General features: G+C 35.4%; 1 long non-coding RNA gene across 1 annotated transcript; it reads right to left on the bottom strand.

Moving 5' to 3' along the window:
* Window positions 1-1,925: 1,925 nt before the first annotated feature.
* Window positions 1,926-19,464, bottom strand: LOC129049698 (uncharacterized). The gene is made up of 3 exons (XR_008512952.2): window positions 19,211-19,464; window positions 9,609-9,667; window positions 1,926-2,478 (listed from the first exon to the last, which is right to left on the bottom strand). It is a non-coding gene; the product is annotated as an uncharacterized LOC129049698 (long non-coding RNA).
* Window positions 19,465-20,267: the final 803 nt, after the last annotated feature.

Genomic DNA, 20,267 nt, shown 5'->3' with positions numbered 1-20,267 from the left:
GTATAGACAAATATATATTTATATCTGTTTTTCTTATTTTTATTTATATTTGTAACTGCTATTAAGCAACTCACATAATGCAGAAACTACAGGAAGTAAACTTTCAAGTGACAGAATGCCTGAAAATATCTATGAAAGCTTATGCTGTTCCTTTGAAACTTTTTTTTAAAGGAACATCCTAATGTTAGACAGGAAAAAAAAAAATGATATCATCCAGGCCAAATAACTTTCTTCCATTACTCAAGCACTTTTCCTTTCTTTTATGGCAGTTTCTTGTCTACAGCTGCAGTGAATGGGGAGAAAATTCTAAGTTTTTAACCTTATAGTTCAAGGGTTGTGGTTTAACTCTTTCATATCTGTTAGTATTGGATACATTCTACTACAAAAGGAATTAATTCCACATGAACAGAGAGCAAACCAGAAAAAAAAATATTTGAACCATCCAATCTGTGGGCCCAAATTGTATTTTTAGTATAAGTTTGTCATTTAACTTATATATTTAATACATTTAACTTATATATTTGCTTCTGAATGCATCAATTGAGCAATATAATTATAATTATCCATCCAGTTCCCTGCAAATTTCACCTACTGATCAGACCTATTGCAAATGGCAATAGGTCTGATCTAAAGACATAGATTTATAATGGCTCCAAATAACTGGAGAGAGATGTTGATTTTAACAATTACTCCCTTAAAACCCTTATTACGCTCTCTTTAATCCTGAAAATAACACCGACACAACAATGGAAAGATCATATTATTACCTTACTTTTACTGAGGAAAAACTGAAACACAAAGAAATTAATCTGGACAATATCAGACAATGGCAATGGTAGAAGTAGGATTTCAATTAAGACAGTCTAGCTCCAGAGTATATGCCTGAAGGCGCTGCTACACGTGTATTCTGCGTTCATTCAACATTTAATAAAAGCCCATGTGTTAATCACCAACACAGACACAGAGATGCTCAGTTATAAAAATGAAGAAGAGGTATCCCCAAGGCACCCTGAGTATAAAAGTGACATGCAAAAGACAGTAAAAACAACAAAAATTAGTTCCATAAAAGTGTGTGCAGGGTACAATGGAAATAAAATGAAGAGATAACTGATTTAACTTTTGTGTAAGAGTGAAAGTTAGAAAAGCCTTCCTAGAAGGCATGAATTCATGAACTGCGACTTAAAATCAGGTTAGTGTTTGTCAGGAAGACCAAGGAGAGTCAAAAGTGGAGTTGCCATATGAACAAAGGGATAAAGAAATGAAGCCCAAAGAAATCACAGGAGGTTCCTTGCCATGATATAGTAGGGCTTGAAGGCTGAGGGCAATACAAACTAACTCGTGACAGTGATAGGAAAGCAAGTCTTGGAGGACTGTGCATAGCTTATTGAAGAACGTAAAAACTTTCTTACAGAAATTGGATACTCACTGAAGATTTTAAGCCCAAAAGATCTGGGGTCAAAGGTTGGACCCCAAATGTGCACAATGATGTGTAAGGCGCTGGAGTCCTAGAAGTCTCAGTTCTGTCACTTGTGAAGTGCAGATTATTAATACCTACCTCATGGTCTTTTATTTTTTGATACAGGGTCTTGCTTTGTCACCCAGGCTGGAGTGCAGTGGCGTGATCTTGGCTCACTGCAGCCTTGACCTCCCATGCTCAAGCAATCCTCCAGCCCCAGAACCCACAGTAGCTAGGTCTACAGGCACGTGCCACCAAGCCAGTTAATTTTTTTTTTTTTTGAGACGGAGTCTCCCTCTGTCACCCAGGCTGGAGTCCAGTGGCGCCATCTCGGCTCACTGCACACTCCGCCTCCCGGGTTCACGCCATTGTCCTGCCTCAGCCTCCCGAGTAGCTAGGACTACAGGCGTCCGCCACCACGCCCAGTTAATTTTTTGTATTTTTTGTAGAGACACGGTTTTGCTATGTTGCCCAGGATGATCTCAAACTCCTGAGCTCAAGCGATCTGCCCACCTCAGCCTCCCAAAGTGCTGGATTACAGGTGTCAGCCACCACTCTCAGCCTTCATGGTCTTTTGTGAGAAGTGAGACAATCATATGTAACATACGTCTGATTCTTTATCTCCGAGTTGAGAAGGAAAGGAGAAGCAGAAAGAAGGTAGGCAGGTAGGCATGTCTGTGTGTGTTGGGGGGAGCGGCGGGGCGGGGGTAGGCTCACTAGTCGTTTCAATGGTTGTGTAGTGTAGATTAAGGCAAATGAGGGCTCCTTCTTATGGGTTGAGGCAGGATTGCACTTCCTTACTCTCCTTGAACCCAGACATAACCATTGACTGGCTGGTCCAGTGAGATGTTAGCAGAGGAATATGTCTAGCTTTAGATGGGAGCACTTAATTGCCATGATAATACCACCCAGCCCTCTCTTCTTCTGCTGCAATGTTCATGGAAGCTTCTTTGGAGGTAGAAGGTCTGTGTCCTGCTGGATCCCCAAGTGATTGTGTGCTCCACTCTTAGCTCCTGCTGGGCCTGTATTATGAGAGGAAAGTTCTTGTTGAGATAAGCTGCTGTGAATTTGAGAGTTGTTCCCAAAGCATAACGTATTCCATCTGATTATAGACAGGTCAAACGGCTTCATAGAATTGCAGTTGAGTACAGGGTTTCTCACTTGGGGACATGGGAAGATAGGCTAAGCGATTACTGAGGGATGAATGCAAACTTAAGTTTCAGTAACTGTGAAAGGCAAGAGAACAATTCCAAACTGGAATACTTACTTCAAAAGAAAATAAAAATTACATTAATAAGCTGGAAGAAATCTAAACCAGTCCCTGGTTGGCTGTGTGCTACCCCATGATGGGGTTAAAATGTGTGTCTGAGGAACATCTGGTTGAAATAATCTGGTTGAAACTAATATGATGCCTAGCATATAAGGTAAGCTTGACAAATAGTAGCTGCCTTATTCATCTTCCCATTTCTTCTTTTATGAGATCCCATTTTGCTACTTATTTACCAAAGGGCTAGAATTGTTTGACCTAAGAAACCTTAAAAATGCTGTCTATGTAATGAGTTGCTTCTGCAATTTAGTGTTTCTGGAGTTAAGCACTTCACATGCGAACCTAAGTGTGCTGAGTCATTCGCTTTCCTCCATTCAGTATTCAGTAGTGAATAAGCCATGAGCTCATGATTTTCAACTTACAAAAATATGAGTACCAAATATCTTCATCCCACATAGTTTTATTCCTTCGTTGCTGCATTGTACAGATGTCTACAGGATGTTTCTAATCATAGCATTTCATTTGATGACTATACAGAGGCAGACACTTTGACCCTATTAACATACCTAAATTGTTGGCTCTGATGACTATAAAGTCATTGAAGGGCTGTACATCTGATTAGCATGTGTTGTGGGAGTACTTTTTTGTGTAACATATTATGATGTGTTAGAAAAATTCTAGGAGACTATGGAATAGTCTATAGAATTTCTATAGCTTAATTTATAGAATAGATTGTGGAATGACATCTAACACTCAGAGATAGACAATCAGAAGAGAAGTCACAACTCATGACGGGTTCAGAAACATATGTAAGTGTGCAGCAGAAGGAGTTGAAACTTGAAGTTTTATCACAATCAAGTATCCAGTGATTTAGAGAAAATACAACTCACCAGTAACTGGCATCAGAATCTCACTCATTCTTTGCCTTTCTTTTTGTGTGTGTGTGAAAAGGGATTGGCAGGAGAAGTTTTAGAGGATTGTACTGAATGCTCTATGAGGGCAAAAAGATGAATTAGACATAATCCAAAAGTTCACAGAGTTTAAGTTTGACAGTTAAATTAATGTATAAGAGTATCCTAGCATGGGATGGGGTTTTGGAAAAAAACAGAGGTTGAAATGAATACTAACAGTTTCAGTCTAAAGTAATGTGAGGAGCAATAACATCATGGAGTTAGTAGGGGTTTTAGCACTAAAATAGTCCAATCTTTCAACCCATCAAGAATAATTTACAAGGCTAAACATCCCTCATGACTTGAGAACATGTTATATCTAACCTTTATGATAAGGTTACCAAATAGTTTATTAACCTTAAATCTTACATTTAGCCATCATCTTTTCACTAATGAGGAAGTTCTAGATACATTATACATTTGAAGTCATATACTAAAAAAAGTTTCTTAATGTTTAATAAACTGAATTCCATCAATGTTTACATGACAAAATAAAAATAAGGGCAAACATAAAAATTGGAATAGATATTTTTCCTAGAAATTAATTTTACATCTATTCAAAATTAAGAAGCCCATTGTATAGTGTAATGACCTTTCATAATAGTAATATCTAGACTCTAGATTATGTGCTAAGAGTGTAAGGTTAGAGCACCAGGATTATAAGCCTGATCTAAGCTTGTGCCTCAAATTTCAGGAATCCTAAATATCATCCACAAAACTTTTTAATGCTGCATGATAATGAGAAAACAATACTTTGGTTATCTAACTAGTTTATTTACAAGTTTAGGGACATTCAGTACAGTGCTGTCTCAAACATATTATGTTTTATGTGTGGATCAGAAGTGGATACCATAACTCACTCGATTTTACTGTCATCATTGAACACAATTTGTTGTTATCTTGATACATAATATAGGTGATCTATGTTTTTTAGTGTTTCCAACATAAATAAATATATTTTAAATTGGCCTCAAATTATTATTAATTATTTTGAGACAGGTTATTAATTATTATTTTGAGACAGAGTCCTACTCTGTCACTCAGTCTGGAGTGCAGTGATGCAATCATGGCTCATTGCAGCCTCAACCTCCTAAGTTCAAGTGACCCTCTCGCCTCAATCTTCCTAGAAGCTGGGATTACAGGTGCAAATCACTGCTCTAGGCTAATTTTTTATTTTTTTTTTGTAGAGACTGGGTCTTGTTATGTTACCCATGATGGTCTCGACCTCCTGGACTCAAGCGATACTCCCATCTTGGCCTCCCAAAGTGCTGAAAACACTGTGCCCTGCCGACCACGAATTATATTGTAAATGCCTGTAAGTGACAGCTATGGAGAGAATTTAAAGTAGAAATAAGAAAAAAAGGTTGCTGAGAGGTATTAACTACTAGAACAGGTGACATATCCACTCCTCAGTGTCTTTATAAAACAGACAACTCTTGCAAATTAAGATTAGCTGGTAGTGCAAAAGCAATAAAGTAATGTCTGAAGATGTAAAGGCAAGTAAGAATTTTAATGCAACTTTAAAATAAGGTCTGCATTTACACTGAGTCATTAATCTCTATAAGACAGTTGACAGGTTTGTATAAAAAATATAAGCCACATTAAATTGTGTAGATTCAGAAATATTTAGAGGTCAGATTATTTAAGATAGTAATGTATAAGGCATGGCTCTTTCTATAAAATATAAACTTATTAAACATTTTTCAAAAAGTCTTTTTGGCAGAATGTATACTCTTTTGAAGATGATTAAAACATGGCTTTTTATTTTTATAACTCCTCTCATTGAAATTGCTTTCACACTCAGTTTATAATGCACTTCAGGTGAAATAAGAATCATTACTAGGTAGTTAGATCTTCTTGATATCTGAGCTCTTTCTAAAAAAACACATTTATTGTCAAAAAATAAAGCTTTGCCAACACTGAAGATATTAAAAAGAAAATGCTGCTGGTCTAGAGGTAAGATGAAAGAGGACTAAATAAAGTGTTTTGAGCAATGGCGGCATCACTGAAATAAATGGACATCTTTCCTTGGGAATTCTGTGTAGCTGACAAGTGTTCATTTGTTCAGGGAAGAAGTGTCTGGCGGGTGCAAAAAAAGAGCTTCCATACATTCCATTCTCTTTCACAGTTGATTCTTTTTTATCGGGAGCTTAAATGTAGTGTCATCTAAGGTTCTGCCTTCTGCCCTCATTTTTCCCATTTGATAATGTCTCTTGTATATCTCAGCGATGTCACTGGCTACAGTTGTCACCGTTATGACCACCAAATTTATACCACCAGGACATATCTTTTTTCTTGATTTTACAACAATGCATCCAGCCTCTTGTTGGGCTTCTCCGAACACTTGCATATTCTACAAATACCTCCAGTTCAACACGACTGAAATGAAGCTCATCATTTGCGATCTTACAAGACCCTCAATGTGTTTTTATCCCAGTTCAGTGGAGGCAACTACCATGTGCCCCGTTAGCCAAGCCAGAATGAAGCACACCCTACATTCTTTATTCACTCTTCTTCCCTGCCTCAACAGGCCATCCAGTCTTCTTCTAGAATATATCCTCAGCACCCTTCTTTCCCAGTATCACTTCTTGATTCAGGTCCTTGCCATTTCTACTTGATATATAACAGACTTTGGATTGGTCTTATTGGCTCCTGCTTCTTTCTTAACCTATTTTCAACGGTTAATAACTTTTCTAAAATGAAAATAATATCACATCATTTGCCCCATTACTCCAAAACAAAATGCTAATGTGTTTCCTTGAACTTTGGCAGAAAGTTTAGGTTTCATTTCCTCTGTGTGAAATGGCCTTCCTCTCTGTCCACTGTGTGCTGTCCTGTTAGTTGTGTAGTGAACTAGCTTTCCTCTGATTTCTGTTTCCAGCTTCCATGAGACTTATGTTAGTGCCACATCATGTGAGATGCCCATCTTGTGTAACAGGGTAAGTTACTGTTAGGTAACCTTCCATGTCTGGAATTTGCCTGTTTTCTGTAATAAACTGGGCTTTTCTTTAGAACAAACAAAATCTCTCTCTCTCCAAGACCTAGCAGAAAGTCTTCAGGTGTTCAATGACTGGTTGAATTAATGAGGCACCCGTTAATTAATGAGTCTCCCATATTTTAGAAGCTGTAAAGAAAAAAAATGAAAAAGACAACCCCCTTATTGCCTGCTGTGAGTGGTATAATTCTGCATTTATTTCAATGGATACAGTAGAAATTAAAATTATATTGTGGTGACAATCTACTATTTTAAATACAGAGGGGATTAAACAGCTTAATTCATTTAAATAATCTCCATGCAGAATATCCATCAGAGCACTTAAAAATTATGAACAGCTTTAAAGGTCCCATTAGCATTTTAAAATACAGAATTCAACAAAAGCATGGAAAAAGGCTACATTTTACTGTTTTTAAAGTTTAAAGAACAAACATAATTTACATGTGAGTACTAGCATAGCTCAATACTATCATTTGCCACTGACTAGTGCTTAGAATAACACATTTTTAAGAAAATTATTTTATAAGCATGGATTATGGAGACCCCCAAAATGAAAAAAATAGTAAAACAAATATATATTAAAACACGAAAATTTAAGATTTATAATTTGCAGTTCCTCCTCAAGTATCCTCATAATAGCACCATGATTAACTAAAATCTGAAAAAAAAAAGACTTAGCTGACTTTAAGTTATGTGGATTTCAAATATGCCTGTAGATATATATAAAATATATTTATATAAGTATTTTATATAATATAAGTATTTTAGATAATACTTATATATATAAGTATTTTAGTAACTTTTCTCTGAGTTTAGATGATTTTTATAAAAACCATTTCAATCAAATAATTCGGAATAAAGCCCATATACATAAAACATGTCATTCAACGAGGTAGATAAAATTTTACCCCTAAATCCAAAATATCCTCAGGAGTACTTCATATTTTGAAAACATACATTTCACATTGTAATGTTTACATTTTGTATCAGAATTATAAAAACTAAGGTTAATTAATAAACATTGGAAAACCCAAATTTCAAGACTTTAAGATATCTGAAAATGAACCTGAAGATCATAATTCTCACTTATGAATTTTCATAAGTGTATTCTCCCAAAGTGTCAATAGTGAAGTTAGAAGAGATTAAGGCTTTAGTTGATGTTTTAAAACTGTTTATATTAGGTAAATATAAAATATTGCAAATACAGAATTGTATATATTTGAGATAGATACAATGCTTCCTGGGCCTTAGAGGGCCCCATTTTCCAACACCTAGAGATAAGTGCCCACCCTCCTCTGTCATAACAGACACATATGTGAACAAATTTGAGAAGAGTTTCAGGCAGCTTAAGCTGAGTTGCACATTGCAAATCCACCCAAGGCTATTGTTCAATTATTCATGAGAATAAAGAAGCAGGTGTACAACTTCTCTACTTTATCCCTGGCTAGGTGATTTTAGATGGAAGAAACCGGTGGAAACTACTTCCATCTCACTTCACAGAAATCCTTAACATATTGATAGACCCTCAAGTACCTTGTCCAAGAGTAGAAACATAATAGCACTTGCAACAGCACTAATTCCCTGAGTGACAATCAACTGTTTAGAATTTGCCACTTAATTATCATCACTACAGTAGTGTATTACTTGTATGATACTTCATAAGTTCTTGTTCCTGATGTTTCAAAACCTATATATTTACTAAGTTTCCATTTTTTTCTTATTTCATTACATAATTACTATTGTTGATATTCTTACTAATATCAATTTAGGATTTGATTTTACATTAAAGAAATGCAAATTAAAATCACAATAGATACCATTTTACACCAGTCAAAATGGCCATAATTAAAAAGTCAAAAAACAACAGATATTGGCAAGGCTGCAGACAAAAGGGAACATGCATACACTGCTGGTAGAAGTGTAAATTAGTTTGGCCACTGTGGAAAGCAGTTTGGAGATTTCTCAAAGAACTAAAAACAGAACTACCGCTAAACCCAGCAATCCCATTACTGGGTATACACACCAAGTAAAATAAATCACTGTACCAAAAAAACACATGAACTCTTATGTTCATCCCAGCACTATTCACAATAGCAAAGACATGGAATCAACCTAGGCACTCACCAATAATGGATTGGATGAAGAAAATATGCTACATATACACCATGAAATACTCTGCAGCCATTAAAAAGAATGAAATCATATCCTTTGCAGCTGGAGATCATTATTATCCTAAGCCAATTAATGCAGGACCAGAAAACCAAATGCTACATGTTCTTACTTATAAGTGAGAGCTAAACATTAGGTACATATGGACATAAAGATGGAAGCAATAGACACTGGGGACTACTAGAGGGAAGGGGAGGGGGTTGGGGGCAAAGGCCGACAAGCTACTTATCAGGTACTACGCTCATCACCTGGGTGACAGGATCATTTGTACCCCAAACCTCAGTATCACGAAATATACCCATGTAACAAACTGCACAAGTACTCCCTAAACCTAAAATAAAAGTTAAAATTACTTTTTAAAAATATTTGATTTTATAACGTAGCAACATTTTTAGCTAAATTAGCAATATACCTTGTCCATAATATACCTAAGAACAATAACTAATTTCAACTGTTTTTAAAATCTGTATGTACGGTAAGCACATGTACTTAATGAATGAGTTTGGAAGGATGAGTTGAGCTGCAGAACAAGACACACAATAGATTTTCACAATTTCTAAAATTCACATTTATCTCATATATGTATAAATATATATACACACACACATATACACTATGACATAGACACACATCCACACATATATATCATGATGTATACTCATATCCACACATATAATGTTATATATAGTTTAATAATGTATTTTTAAAAGATCTCAAATTACATTTTAGCATATTCACTATAGATAAGAAAATGATACTAGCAATACTTACCGTAATTCACTGTTCCTTGGAAAATCTTTAGGGTCAATTGAAGATACAAATTTATGCAACTGAAGATATAAAATTGCAGGTAAAAATTAATTGTAATACAATACATATAAATCAATTTTACTTATTATTACGTATTTTTTAGTATATTAAAAAGTGATGACATTGAAAGCAGTAGTATAGTTTTTTCAACATCAATTTCTATATAATGGTAAAGGTTAACTTTATAAAACACACAAAATATCCTCTGTGATGTGATCCTTATGAATTGGTCAGCTGTAGATCTTCATGAGCTATTTATCTACACTATATATCTGAGTTAACCTTTCATGTCTATTTGTAGAAAGAAGCTAAAACCACCTCTTAAAATTTAAAGCAAAGAGAAATGAAGATAAGCAATACAAAGGCATATGTTGGAAGAAGCTGGGTTTGAAGACAGACGAAGAGGATTTCTGATTTTTCCTCGGCCAATTATTTAGTACGGCATGACTACATAAGCCCTGAGATTCACTTTACTGATTTATAAAAAGGGGTTTAAAAGCCTACCTCACATATTATCTGGATTTGGAGAGGTCAATGGAGTCAGAGCTTAAATAGTGCTAGGATCATAGTTATAGGCACTCAGAAAATTATTACTATTTTATAATAATTATGAAACACTTGAGAGTTTTGAATAACTTTCTATTCGTAATTTTTCCCCAGTAGAAGACTCAGCAATTATTTTGCTCTAAGTATCTCAACTGTAGAAAATTTCTGAACCTTATGTTTTTATGTCTTTTTTTTTTTTTTTTTTTTTTTTAGAAATGGGATCTCACTCCATCACTCAGGCTGGAGTACAGTGCTGAGATCAAGGCTCACTGCAGCCTTGAACACCTGGACTCAAGTGATTCTCCTGCCTCAGCCTCCTGAGTAGCAGAGACTACAGGTACACGCCACCACACTTGGCTAATTTTATTTCCATCTTTTATTCTTTTAGAGAAAGGGTCTCACTTTGTTGCAGACTGGTCTCAAACTCCTGGCCTCAAGTGATCCTCCCACTTCAGCCTTCCAACTAGCTAAGATTATAGGCGTGAGTCACTGAGCCTGACACTTTTATCTTTTTATGGTGATTCTGTAACTAGTTCAAGTTGGAAACACAACAACAAAAATCAATAGATGACATTTATATAAATGTGTCTTCCATATTATGCCTTAAATGATCTCAATGTTTCCTGGAAATAGTGCCTTTTATAAAAATATTTTGACTTTAAATACAGAGGTCAAAATTAGATAATTTGTAAGAGGAAATTTATTTTAGAAGACTCCAACATGCAGCTTAATAAGTGTGAATATAATACATTTTTATGAGGTTGTTTTTATTTGCTCTTGGGTCTATAAAAATATCTGTTTTTTCTGTCTTGACCTATGAATATTTATCGTCTTCTCTTGAATAATCTCACAAGGATGCTGAGTCCAGGTTCACCCTGGCAATGAGCACATGCAGGACTGCTTAGGTGGTGTGAGAAAACTGGGCTTGTCTCATGGTGAGTGTATGCATAAATATCCTAAATCCTGCTATTTAAGCCCATCAAAATTGGTCAGCGGAAGGTTCAAATTTTCAAAAGAAGTGCATTTAAAATCCTTAAAATGTCATACAATGATAAAAATATCTTAGTGTTCAAAATAAATTATTTTTCATCTTTTCGTTGATTTAATGTTTGAAAATACTCGGTATCCGAACAAAAAAATACTGAAAATTTGTTTTACCAAGGCACAAGGAACTAATTATTGAGCATCAGAGTCTAATGATATTAGAAGAGGAGGGGAACAACAGAGAAACAAAGGGCATTGTGAAATCTTGTTCATGAGAAAAAAGGTAGAAAATGAGAAAACGTGTTTTGCATTACTGGTTATATGGATCTTTGTATTTACATGCTTGTGTTTTAAGTTGTCCTTGTGAAAACTGATGATGATGGCTTCAGATATAAAAGCTGGTGGAAGAAGTGTACTTTACATTTTACTCACTGATGTTGCAAGTTATCGGATGCTATTAGGAACTCTTTTAGAAAGATTTATGATAATACGTATTCATCACAAAGCCCATCATTCTGGAGAACAAAAAGTGATGCTGCATTCATTTTGTGTGATTAATGATTTGCATGTAATGAGGAAAAACGTTCAGGACTAACCTACAATTGCAAATGAAAATGAACTTTATAAAGAGATTTTTCTTGTTAATGTCAACAAAAGAAAGAAACCCTGCATATGTGCGATATTTGCAAGTATTTACATCAGGTAACAAGAAACATTATATCAAGCAATAAGACTATCTGTTAATTTGTATCATAATTAAAGATTCACATTCTGTAATATCTCAGACCTCTAAGCATGTTTAATAAAATGTAGGTGGTGTATTTATTTTGCTATCCCAGATAGGATATTAATGAATGGGCTGATTCAAACCTAATTTGCACAGTAAGTGAATATAATTAAAACCAGTCTTTCATTAAAATCTCACAAGAAAATATTTAATCTGTAGCATATTTTCAGGAAGGCAAGGAGCAGAGCTTATTTTCAGGTCTAGCACATTCTATAAAATCAGTCGAATAAGAAAATAACTTAGGCATATTGTTTGGTTATTTCCTTGCCACTGGGCTTTGGCATCATAATCACTTATTTAGGGCAAGTGTGCTCTAAACTTCATTATGATGTTAAAACCCTGTAAACATAAAATGAGAAATGTTGTTTTTATTGCTGGCGTAGATATTTCTTTTCCTTATTGACCTGTGGGAATTTGCTAGTTTGAATTGCACCCTCAAGTTGGAGAAGCATATAGTTCATGAACCAAATCCATATCAATGTTAAAAAATTTGGTTCTCATGGTATCAAACTAATCATTACCTTAAAGTTTTTCAACCTTGAACATATTATGAAATACTCATTTTTGTTATATAGAACAAAATAACTTGTATTTCATGTAAAATATTTCTGAGACAAATTTATTAGAAAATTCAAAATACTATAGTCTTCATTAACAAAACTGTTCTATTTTTTCTGGCTTCTTTTTGATATATGAATCAGCTCTGTGTGGTTGATCTTTCCTTCTCTGAATATGGCCAAATCACTTTCAGTATGCTATTTAACTGGGGCGGGTTAAAACAGGGTCATTGATTGCCTGTTCTCTGATTAATTTTTAAAAGCCGTATTTCTTTGGGTCTCATGATAAAATCTATATCCTTTAGTTATCCAATGCCTCCTTCTGAATACTGGCTTTCTTTTCCTTTTTTTCTCTTACCTTTTCAGTTACTTTCATGTCTCTGTTCTCCAGTGGTCTCCTTTCCCTTGAAACACCCTTTCCTCTTGTTTCATATTGATTTCTAGTTTACTTATGGCTCTGTATAGATTAAATACCTTGAGGAGTAATGGATAAGGTTTCATTGACTGTTTGACTCCAAACCCTTCCTCTGCTACATTCTGATCCTTGATCTTTCTTTATCCACTCTCTAAAATTGACCTATTATGTGTATTCAATTAGTATTTTCCTGCAACTTGAAGTATGAAGTTTAGTGGAACAGACTTCTCTTTTGGTGTGGTAAGAAGTGTTACAGCATAATTACATACAAATTAGAGCTAAAATAAACAAAAAATACAATGAATTACACCACAGAGACCTCTTACACTCTTAACATTAAATACAAGCGGGATAAATTCTTCCTTGTTACATTATCATATAGGGTCTTCATTACAATTTCCTGACACAAACACAGATGCTGTGTAGCCTAATGGCTAAGATGCCAAGCTATAAGGCCACATGAGTGGGTTCAAATTCCAGTTCTTCTATATGAAGGAGTTCTTCATAAAGCTCCATGAACTCAAGTTATGTTGTCCAAAATTAGAAAGGACTGAAGTACTTCTGGTATCTTACCCTGTAGGTACCTACCTTGTAAAAATTACAGCATGCAGAAAAAGAATATTTGCTCCAGGGGGTAGACACATTCACTTGTAAAAAGGAAGTAGGGAGAAGGACTAAGCCCCAAAGCCCACTTTTCCAAATTCAACAGTCAAATAAATCACTCTTATCCCATGGAACACATGTGTATAAGGATAGGGCAAGAGGCCTAGGGTGTTATCCTAGAAGAGTTACTGCAGAGGGAAGCGTGGAGCTAGGGTAAAGCAGGTTCTCGCATGAATTATGCACGATAAATGCACAAGATATTTTCTCTATAATTTATCCTTGCAACCTATGAAACCATTAATAATATTATTTCAATTAGCCTCCAAAACAGTTTATAAGTCTTTTTACTATCTTAAGTATTTTTATTCATGATATCTTATTAATAGTGACAGGAGGCAGGGAAATTCTATGCAAAAAAAAGTAGGGTCCCTGGCGAAGCCCCACCCTCAAGCTGGAAATCCTGAGACCACGGCCCAAAGTGAGAACTTATATCCCTTTTCCCCACTTGAATGTTACCTTTTCCTAAGCCATTCATGGCCCTGCCCAACTCCATCCTGTGCCTATAAAGACTCCAGACTCAGCTGGCAGAGAGGAAGAACAAGCTGGACATTGGAGAAAAGTGGTTTGACTTCAGAGGGACAGCTTGCCGGCATAACTCCTGAGAAGAATCCAGCCAGAGATGGCTGGACTTCATGATAAGATTAACTGCACACCTCCCCACTCCCATCATCTTCTTTCAGCTCTTCTTCCCACTGAGAGCCACTTTCGCCAGCATAAAATTCCCCACATTTACCATCCTTCAATTTGTTCCTGCAACTTCATTTTTCCTGGATGCCAGACAAGAGCTCAGGAGCAAGTGTGGGTACAAAAGGGCCCACTAAGCTGTTAAAACGTAAGCTGTCTGTGGATGGCAGAGCTAAAAGAACGCTATAACATGCCTACTGAGGCTTTGGAAGTCACAAGCACCTCCTCTAGATGTTGCCATGGGACCTGCACCAAGTTTGCTCCTGCTGGTGCCTAAAAGTGCTTGCCCCGGCTCTTGCACTCACTCACCTGCATGCTCCCTTCCATGAGGGGTGGAACATAGCAGGTCAGAGTGCGTGGAGTTTGCTCCTGCGAGTGCCAAAGCAGCCAGCTGGTTCCAGCGCTTGTGTACTCCAGTTTCTGCCTTGTTGGCTTGCAAACCCCCTCCCGCAAGGAGTTGAGAGTGGTAAGCTGAGTAAATGGGGCACTCATGTCACAAGTCCCATGAAGGGGTCAGGAAAATATCCTGCTTCATCATTATAATAAAAAAACTATCATAACCCCAAATGCAGAAATACCAATTATATATAGGTTAAAATACCATTTAACAAAAATTTTAACATGGTGTTTGAAGAAAAATTTGACAGAACTGAAGGAAAAAATAGCAGCCTGATAACTGTAGGATACTTCAATAGATCACTTCCAATCATGAGATCAATCAAGTAGTAGAGGACCTGAACAACACTATAGACCAGATGAATCTAACAGACATACACAGAACACTCTACCCCAAAACTGCAGACTATATATTCTCCTGAAGAGCACCTGGAATATTCCCTGTGATAGAATACATGTTAGACCAAAAACAAGTCTTTACATATTTGAGAAGATTGAAATCATACAAAGTGTATGTTACAATAACAATGAAATAAAACTAGAAATCAATAGTGTGAGGAAAACCTGAAAATCTACAAATATGTGGAAAATTAGGGACACTCTGAAACAACCAATGGGTCAAAGAAAAATTACGAGGAAAATTAGATAATGGGTTGTGACAAATGAAAATGAAAATGAAAATGCAACATAAACTTATGGGATGCAGTGGAAGAAGTATAAAGAGAGAAGTTTATAGCTGTAAATGCATGTACTAAAAAACAAGAAAAACATCAAAAAAGAAGAAAGGTTTCTCTCTCTACAAAAACTTGGGAAGTTTTCAGCTATTGTTTCATTAAATACGTTTTCTGCATCTTTTCCTGTCTTTTCTCTTTGTGGGATGCCCATAATATGAATATTTGTACACTTCATGGTGTCCCATAAATCCATAAATCCTGTAGGCTTCTTCATCCTTTTTTATTATTTTCTCTTCTTGTCTGCCTGTGTTATTTCAAAAGACCTGTCTTCAAGTTCAGAAATTCCTTATTTTCTTGGTCTTGTCTGTTGTTGAAGCCCTTACTTGTAGTTTTATTTCATTCATCAAATTCTTCAGCTCTAGGACTTCTGTAGGCCTCATTTCGTGATGATGTACCCTCACTTTCTATTACAATTATTAAACCCTGTGTTTCTAACAGCAATGCATCCTCTTGTGCAGCACATTCTATCCTTCCTCACCTACTTAAAATCATTGAAAAAAAAAGTTGCTTTAAAAAAAAATCATTGCCCTGGCAACTTGATTTTGTGTGTTAATTATTGTCAAATCCCTCTCACGTCATTATTTGCATCAGTATACAAAAAACCTATTTCTCTATTTTAATAAGCAAAAGCAGAAACAAAACACACTATGTCTTAACAATTTTTAAAATTATATGTCTATTAAAAATCAAGAAACAAACTAAAAGATACTATTTTATTTACTCATAATCCTATTCTTATTATTTGTCCCCTCAGGGGTCTGTTAATGTCAGTTCTCCTCTGGATAGCACCACTTTACTTTACTTCTATTTACGAAACTCCTTGGAAAAGCTTTCTATGCTAATTTAATTCTACTTACACTTTTCTCTTGAACTCACTGCAACTGGGGCTTTTTTCTCCACAATTTAATAGCTTTTGTCAGGGTTCCCATGACCTTCCTGTAACTATTTCCATGGTGAATTCCCAGTTTTCACCTTACTTGAACTATCAGTAGCATTTGACATAGTTGAGCACATTCTTCTTCTTGATATACTTTCCTTTGCACAGTTACCAGAATATTACACTAATCTCCAGCTAGAATTCTGGATATTTCAGTTTTCCTTGAGTTGTATTAGTTTTTGCTTCATGTATTTTGTAACTTTGTCATTTGCATAATTCAGATGTTATTTATGCACTGGTTTCCAATAAGCTAGATATGAATCAACTAATCATTTTGTATTGTTTTTACGGTGTTTTACAATGATTGTCATGCCCACCATTTTTACCCATGTTTATCCTTCCTGCATAATTTATGTTATTATCTACTTAATTAAAAAGTATTTAGTTATGTAATTGAGTGGGTGAACCTTGATATAAACCACTCATGATTCTTTTAGTCTCTGGAATATTTCTAACTTAATCTGAAAATAGCTATTCATTTTATTTTGATTTATTGCATTTCTTTGAGTTTTATTTCTTATGTGTTTAATATTTTCAGACATGATTGACTGCTGAATTTACCAAATAAGTCTCTTGTCCCACCTGATTACTCTACCTTTTAACTTCAGGTGAATTTTAGCTTGTGTCCAAATTTTTTTTCCAACTAGATGTTTACTATCTTGGAGGATGGAGATTTATCGAATTTATTATAATCACTGTTGATTGGAACAAATCTTACTTTTACTCCTTATTATTCACATTTCTGTATTGATTTTTCTTTCCTGATGTTTTGTATGTTATGAAATTTTTATTGTAGTTGTTTTGTTGTATCAAGAAGGATATATATCTCACGATCTTTTAGAATCTAATAATTTAATTTATTTTCTTTATTTTCCTATCAATGACTAGATAAGATTTTCCCAAAGAACAAAAAAAGTAGCAAATTTCCACTTATTTTACTTTTCTATCACTTTCCCTTTCAGATTCAGCATATTCTGAATACCAATGATAAATTCTCATGTTTAGAAGAATTAATAATTGTTTTGATAACACATTTAATAATTTCTTGGTATGCTAATTTTTTAAATTCATGTCATTATTTGTATTGAAATCCATTTTTACAAAGTTGGAGTGAATACTTAAGATCTTCTTTCATAGTTTATGGAAAGCAGTCATTCTGAGGCTTTGTATATTAAAATAATCTTTTTATTCTCTCTTAATCATGAAAATTTGGCTAGTAATATAACTCTACGCTCATATTCCACTAGAGGTTTAAAATAGTCTCTCTTTCTTCTAGCATTAATTATTGCTGAATGAGAAGTTAGAGTCTTCCCAATAAGATCCTTGTTCCTTTAACTGTGACATTCAGAGTTTCCGTCACATTTTGTTTAGGTTTTATTAATTTTCTTTATGGAATGGTTTTGGTGCCCATTCAATTAAAAGGCTCATGTATCTTCTTCTCTGTGTTTTTATTTTTTTCATCTAATTACCTTCTTCAACTTCTTTCTATTGATAACTTCTTTCACTTCTCTTAGATGGGCGTGTTAGTCCATTTTGTGTTGCTTAAAGAAATACCTAAGACTGGGTAATTTATAATGAAAAAAGGTTAATTTGGTTCATGGTTCTGCAGGCAGTAAAAGCATGTCATCGGCATCTGCTTGGCTTCTCCTGAGGCCTCAAGAAGCTTTTATTCATGGCGGAACGTGAAGTGGGAGAAGGTGTGTCACAGGGCAAGAGAGAGGTGGAGGATCCCAGATTCTTTTTAGCCATAGATCTCTTGGTAACTCATTACCATGGGGAGGCCACAAAGCATTCATGAGGAATGCACCTTCACAACTTAGACAGCTCCCATTAGGCCTCACCTCCAACATTGGAGATCACATTTCAACATGATATTTGAAGGGAACAAAACATCCAAAATATAGCAAAAGGTATTGGGCTCCTGGTCTCTTCCTGTCTCTCAATAATTCTTTCATATAGTTTTCACTTTATCCTTTTTATTTTCTCTTTGAGACAGAGCCTCATTCTGTCACGCAGGCTGGAGTGCAGGGGCATGATCTCAGCTCACTGGGACCTCTGCCTCCCTGGTTCAAGTGATTCTTCTGCCTCAGCCTCCCAGGTAGCTGGACTACAGGTGCGCCACCATACCAAGCTAATTTTGGGGGGTGATATTTTTAGTAGAGAGAGGGTTTCGCTGTGTAGGCCAGGCTGGTCTGGAACCCCTGGCCTCAAGTGTTCCACCTGCCTTGGCCTCCTAAAGTGCTGGGATTACAGGTCTGAGCCCCTGTGCCTGGCCCTATCCTTCTAATTATGATTTTTCAGCTTATTTAATACTAATACAACTTTCTTCCTTAGCTATTTCTGTTTTCCATTAAATTAATCCCAGGTAGCTTCTCCTCATCCCCAAAACCTATACATTTACTTTTCATGACCTTTAATTGATTAATTTTGTAATAGCTTGTGCATGTGATAATTCCTTTAATCTCTCCTAAAATTTTTTTAAATTAATTAGTTTATTAATTTTTAGAGATGGGGTCCTGCTTTGTCTCCCAGGGTGGAGTGCAGTGATGTAATCATAACTTTCTTCAGCCTAGAATTCCTGAGCTTAAGCAGTCCTCCTGCCTTAGCCACCACACTCTCTCCTAGAATATTAATTTTACTTATCTTACAGTCTTTTTCAGTTTGCTTTATTAGTTCTACTGCTTTGGTGCTGATTCTCTTGTGGTTTTTTTTTCTTTTGTTTGTTTTTTGTTTTTGTTCAACTGAACACCTTTTGAATATGTTTTATTTCATGTTTCATATTTGTTATTGATTATTTATTCATTTGTTTAGATATCAATTAACCTATTTGTATTTGCCGGTTCTTCTTTCATAATATTACCTTTGGTGATTTGGGCAGAGGAGTGATACATGCTGTCAGAAGTGCATGACCATGGTTTATCTCCTGAGAGGTGTCCTCCTGGAAGAGGGTTCTTCACTCTTGACCATCGATGACCTGCTGCATAGCCCTGCCTTTAGGGCTCCAGGACTGGGTGGCTTTAGGGCTCCAGGACTGGCTGCCTTAGCTTGTGTGCCAGTGTGATGGTTGCACTCAGCTTAGCAGAATAGCACAAGAAGAGAGATGCTGGTTTTCCCAGCATCCCTAAAGATATTTTCTCAAATAAGCGTCATAGAGCCCTGAAGAACCCTTCTGATTATTATGCTTGGACACATCTCACAATACTCCCACCTCCACAGCAGCTCTCCCCAACACCATATCTTCATGAGACTTTTCTTAGTCTTGCCTGATTGTCAATCCAGTCCTGTCTGCTTTCTCTTGTTAAGAATTGTTCAATATTTTTCTTACACTTCTGGTACTATTTCTTGCTGCCCAGGATTATTATAGATTTATACATTTTAAAGTATCTTTTTTCTTTTCAAGGGAATTTATGCAGAAGGCATAAAAGATACATGCACTTAGTTTGCTGTGATGTTCAAATTCTTTCCACTGACCTTTTATTTTAAATATACTTTAATATTTTTCCTTCTATTTGAACTTACTTGAATCAGTATTATTTTATTGGATTTAGGTTGTCCTGGGTTTTGTGGTAAAATATAATATATAATAATAGCTTTCTGCTCTTCATACTTTCTTTTTTTGCTGTTGAACACTACCTTCTGAAACTGACTTTATACTTTTTTCTTTTAACAGCCATTTCTACTATAACTTACTATTTTATAATTCCCCCTCTTTCAATTTTGTTGTTAACTCACATCTCCCATCAATATATTGTCTGTTAGAAAAATTATCTTTAAAGTATTAACTTACATCTTGAATTTTATGCTTATTGCATTACTATTTCCATGTAAATAAGTGGATCTAATTTCCTTAAATCTTTTCACATCCTGAAAATTTTGCCTAGGAAAATAAAGATTAAAAGTAACTTTATGGAAATAAG

Source organism: Pongo abelii, chromosome 14, assembly GCF_028885655.2.
Source record: "Pongo abelii isolate AG06213 chromosome 14, NHGRI_mPonAbe1-v2.0_pri, whole genome shotgun sequence".
NCBI classification, from domain to species: domain Eukaryota; kingdom Metazoa; phylum Chordata; class Mammalia; order Primates; family Hominidae; genus Pongo; species Pongo abelii.
This window is presented reverse-complemented; position numbering and strand designations above follow the sequence as displayed.